Source organism: Quercus lobata, chromosome 9 (genome assembly GCF_001633185.2).
Source record: "Quercus lobata isolate SW786 chromosome 9, ValleyOak3.0 Primary Assembly, whole genome shotgun sequence".
Lineage (NCBI taxonomy): Eukaryota > Viridiplantae > Streptophyta > Magnoliopsida > Fagales > Fagaceae > Quercus > Quercus lobata.
Genome location: NC_044912.1, coordinates 35,748,477 through 35,754,476, shown reverse-complemented (window position 1 = coordinate 35,754,476; position 6,000 = coordinate 35,748,477).

Here is a 6,000-nt window from a genome sequence, read left to right as displayed (position 1 = left end):
TTAAGGGTATCTTGCCATTTTGGGTATAGCAGCTAGCTGCTAGGATTTGAGCATTCAATGGCCGGTGATGTCAGTTTCAGCCAGGTGTCAAGTGCTGAACACACTACTAGTGTTCTGCTAGAAATGTTTCCCTTTTTAGGTGTTTGTATTTTTGGTCCAAGATTCTATTACAACACATTTTTAGTAAGTAATAGAATGACTGATTGATAGTTAATGAAGCTTTAGAAATCTAGTCAAAGTCTCATTGTGTTGTGACTTAATCTTACTGAGCAAGAAAAACATTTAATGTTCTACTTTAGCAGCTAGCAGAAGAATATTTGGTCTGATTATGGCAGATGGCAGTTGGGTATTAGAGATATCATGAATATTTTATATATTTGGAGATTAAAGATAGCCAATCAGATTAGGTCATATGTTTGAGTTGGATTTTATCTAAAAGTAGCAATGTAGTTTATGTGAAATAATATGATTGGGTTTCCAAATTCATATAGGAACAACTAAAGATTGAATGAATAGTTATTTGTTCAGCATTTAGATGGTTGAAGTTTTTGAGTGTTTGTCATATGATGAATATTAAATTTTAGGAAAAGAGCAATGAAGAGTTTTATCATCTTAAGTGCTATACGATAAGAGAGGCTTACCATATCTTACATGCTACACACAGACTCATCAAAGTTCAGGGAGTTGGAGAAGACACGCTAAGCAACATGTTTCTTTTATCAACTTTAAACCACTGAAGTTTTACTGAATATACCTCTTGGCCCTCCAAACTACGACTCCCAAAGTTTCCCCAACGAGACTCATAAGCTTAGATCATAAGTCGAAGATGAGATAACGTACCTTGGGTTTTGTTGTCATTTTGTGTAAATATGGGCTTTTTGTTGGAAAAGCTACTTTCCATGAATATGAGAGAAGTAATATGGACCGTGAGTTTTGATTCATTGCTTGAGCCCGATTCATATGTTGATGTTGATGATATCATGGGTTATGATCCCAACTGATGAAGAGGAAATGTGGACCATGAATCTGCCTCTTGAAGTAAAGATCTCGTGGGCCATCACTACAACAAAATGTAACTATAGTAACAAATTTTAGTGAGGAAAATTTTTTTGTCACAAAAAAGTACCATTTAGTGAAGAAATTTATATTTTGTCACCATATATAAAAAAATAGTAACATTTAGTGACGAAATTTAGATTTTGTCACTATAAGGTGTGATAAATTCAGGGCGCCAAACAAAAGTGGAGGCGGGAAACCAAATTGATCTATAGTGATGAATTTTTTTCGTCGCTAAAAGTTTAAGTTTTTTGTGATGAATAATTTCGTCACTAAAAGGTGCTACTGGTCATGCTATTAGTGTTGAAACCCGTTTCGTCACTGAATGTCACATTCAGTGACGAAAATAAATCATCGCTGAATGGAAAACGGTGGCCCTTAGTTTTATTTTTTGCGACGAACTCGACTTCATCACTAAAGGCATAAAACAGTGACAAAATCAAATCATCACTAAAGGTGAGGTATATATATAACACTTTAGCTCCTTTTTTTTTTTTTTTTTCACACATCAGGCCCTTAATCCGAAACTCTCTCAAGTTGTCCCTCACACTCTCTCAAGCTAGCCGATGCCAACCGAGCTCGACGACACCGACCCAAGCTTCCGCCGGCGACACCGACCTCAAACCCATTAAACCCATCGCGACGCTTCAACACCGATTTCTCCGTTTGGCGATGCTTCAACACCGATTTCTCCGTTTCGCGACAATTCAGACGCCGATCATGACGCTTCAGCTCCATCCGGCGATGCTTCAGTTTGCTCCATCTGGCGACGCTTCAGTTTGATCCATCCGGCGACGCTTCAATTCGCTCCATCCGGCGACGCTTCAGTTCACGACGCTGTCGTTGACGCTTCATTTTGCAACGCTTCTGGTGACCCTTCGCCTTCCACCCAGCCAGCGACCCTTCGCCTCCTAAACATGTAATGGGTATTTTTCTTTTTTTTCCCTTTTGAGTTAATTTTTTTTGTTAATTTTTGTTTAATGATTCTAAATGCTCAATGTTAATTTTTCTGCCTTGTCTGTGGTGTTCGTGTGAGAAATCTAGTTTTTTTTTTTTTTTTTTTTTTTTTTTTTTTTTTTTTTTTTTTTTTTTTTTTGGGATTTGTTCTCTGTTTGTCTAAGTTGTGAATCCCATATAGAAACCGTTCTCATTTTGTACAGATTGTTTTGGATGAGGCCTATGCTATTGTTGTTTGTGAACTGGAATGGTGGTTGTGGTTGTGGAATGGTGATTGTTATAGCATTTTGTTGACTTTGATGGTACCCTTTTTGGGTTAGCTGAAATTGTTGTGAAATGTTTTTGGGTCTCAGTTTTGGGTCTTCACTTTGATAAAGCCAGAGATGTTTACTCTAAACTTATTAGAGCTTTGGGTCTTCAAATGGGTAATATTTGGTGTAATATTTGAGCTGTGTTTAGATTCTGAGAAATTTTTGTTTGGTTTAGGTGAGGAATTTGATTGAGAAATGATGATAGGTAGTTGTCGTTGTGAATAAGAGGAGAAATTATATGGGTTCTGAGAAAAAAATTGTTTGCTATGATGCTTGTGTTAGAATTATGGGAAAATTTTGTGGTTTAGTTAGTTATTTATTTATTTGATTTCTCTCTGTTTTATGGTTTAGTTAGTTATTTATTTTTTTGATTTCTCTCTGTTTTATGGTTTAGTTAGTTATTTTAGATTATTGTCTGTGTTCCTCAATTTTCAATTTTATTTCTCTTTCTGCAGGAAAGCATTTCAACAGTAAGTGTCCCTTTGGCAACAACTAGTGATTGATCACTCCTGGCCTGGTGTCTTCGCTTCTTCTTTTTATTATGAGAGGATCATTTTCAAGAGTGAAGTATTTATAAATTTAACTTTTCTTTTGCAGGCTAAATACACATTGTTTGCAATAACTTTGGATTTTTTCTGAAAGTTGTAAGCTTAGCTTGAGAAAAGTAAGTAAATTTTAGTTAAAAACTTATAAAACTTTATACTTATGATGTTGGAAATTGGATTTGTGGTGGTATGTTTTGTTGGAGCAAGCGGGTGGCTTGCATGGTGTTATAAGGTGGTTTAAATACATATTGGGAGTGTTTTTTAAATTCTTGCAAATGTGAATGAGTATTGTTAATTATATGTGATGAATATTACTTTATTAGATTTCAATACTTGTAAACTCTATACTTGTGATGTTGGAAATTGGATTTGTGGTGGTATGTTGTGTTAGAGCAAGCAGGTGGCTTGCATGGTGTTATAAGGTGGTTTAAATACATATTGGGAGTGTTTTTTAAATTCTTGCAAATGTGAATAAGTATAGTTAATTAGATGTGATGAATATTACTTTATTAGATTTCAATCTTGTAAACTCTATACTTGTGATGTTGGAAATTGAATTTGTGATGGTATGTTGTATTGGAGCAAGCGGGTTGCTTGCATAGTGTTATAAGGTGGTTTAAATATATATTGGGAGTGTTTTTTAAATTCTTGCAAATGTAAATGAGTATTGTTAATTACATGTGATGAATATTACTTTATTAGATTTCAATACTTGTAAACTTTATACTTGTGATGTTGGAAATTAAATTTGTGGTGATATGTTGTGTTGGAGCAAGCGGGGCTTGCATGGTGTTATAAGGTGGTTTAAATACATATTGGGAGTGTTTTTTAAATTATTGCAAATGTGAATGAGTATTGTTAATTAGATGTGATGGATATTACTTTATTAGATTTCAATACTTGTAAACTCTATACTTGTGATGTTGGAAATTGGATTTGTGGTGGGTTGTGTTGGAGCAAGCAGGTGGCTTGCATGGTGTTATAAGGTGGTTTAAATTCATATTGGAATTTTTTTTAGTTTCTTGCAGATGTGAATGGATCTTATTGATTAGATATGATAAATATTACTTTAATTGATTTCAATAGCTTATAGCCTTAGACTTAGATGTTAGAATACATTATGCATGAGTTGTCCTTATTTTACTAAAGTAGTATTCATCTTGTAATTGTAGTCAAACATGGATAAAAGTTGGATGACAATGGATAAGACACCTGATGACAGATTAAGACACCCGATGGTAGATAAAAGTTGGATGACATTAAGAGTTGTGATTTTAATTTATTGGTGTGGTTACTTTTAATGCATTGTTAGAAATGTTTCTTATAACATAGATAATGCTTTTACTTTACGATTTTAACGAAGTATTGTTTTTATATTTGTGCAGATTTCTTATTGGTGGTTTTTAGGGGATTTACTTTTGGCATTACTTGAAAACATATGAGGACATCTTCCGTTAGTTCTAAAATAGGGTTTAGGTAGAGTTATTGTATGTATTGCAAACAATTATTGTCTGGAAGGAGTTTGAATTTGATACTTGTTTTATTTTTTACTTGTGGAATGTATGGATCTTGTTTTATAAATGTGTTGTTGAAATAAATGTGTTATTCAAATGTGAGGTTTTAATAATGTAATGACAGGTTACAGGTTAATATCAAAGCCATGAAAAAAATAAAAACAGAAAATAAGTTTTAGTGACGAATTTTTTCGTCACAAATATAGCAACAAAAAATTGTTTTAGTGACGAAATGTTTTAGTGACGAAAATTTCGTCACTAAATATAGCAAAATTTTGTAAGAAATGGTTTTTGTGACGAAAATTTTCGTCACTATATGTGCTTGGATTTTCTTAAAAATAGTTTTAGTGACGAATTTTTTCGTTACTATATGTACCCGAACATAGTTTTAGTAACGAAATTATTTGTCACTAAATATGATTCAGTAAACTAAAGTGTTTTTAGTGACGAAATATTTTCGTTATTGAATAGTGTTTTTAGTGAGGAAAACATTTAGTGACGAAACGTTTTCGTCACTAAAAGTTTTTTTTTTTTTTTTTTTAAATCAAATCGAACTTTTAGTGACGAAATTTTTCGTCACCAGGACTTTTAGTGACGTGGTTACAGTGACGAAATGAGTTTCGTCACTAAAGGTCCTTAGTGACGAAAAACTGGACTTTTAGTGACGAATTTTTTCATCACTGAAAATACATTTTGTTGTAGTTCATGTTTGCCCAATCCATGTATTTGAATTAGATATGAGCTTATTTTGGACTTTAAAGAGATTTGCCAAAAAACTCAATAATATGTTGATGTGGCGTGAGTTGCCAATAAAGTAGTGTCATGTGGGGCAAAAAAAAAGTCCTCAACAATGGGTAAATAGAGTTAGAGAAAGAGAGAGAGATCTTGAGACAAATTTATTTTGAAAAAAAAAAAAAAGCTGATAAATTTATTTAAGAGTAGTTTTGTAAACTTATATATTTTTATAAAGCAGACAATAGTATAAATGATGTTTCCTTAGAAAGATTGACTTTTCAAATAGGACAGATAAATTGGGACAGAGAGAGTACTCATAGTTGAGATGGCAAAAGTTTATGAAGTACAAAATATCAAACATCTTCCGTTTTATATTATATAGATATATCATATAAATAGAATATAGATTATTATAGATTTAAGGAATTTCACAAATTCATTATATTATGAATGTAATCATTATATTATGTATATACAATATTATGATAGTTAGTATAAAGTATAAAGTTTTAACTGTTTTTCTAGTTGTTATAATAATTTTATAATAGGTAATTAATTGTTTGTAATAATTTGTGTGTAACAAATACCATCATTCTATAATATTTGAATTTTTTTTTCTTTACAGGAAATGTTTTATTAATAATTAATAGTAAAAATAAGAATAATAAAAATGACTCCACAAGTTTTAAGTGCTTGTGTGATTTGGAGAGTAAGGATCGGATTTCAAGTTTTTAGAATAAAGTTTCACACATATATACACTTAGATTAAGATAGAGTAGAGTTTCTATCTTGTATAAAAATAAATAAATAAATAATAATTAATAATAATAAAAGTAACCTAATTATTATTGTTATACATGAACGTTGTGTCAGTAAGGATTT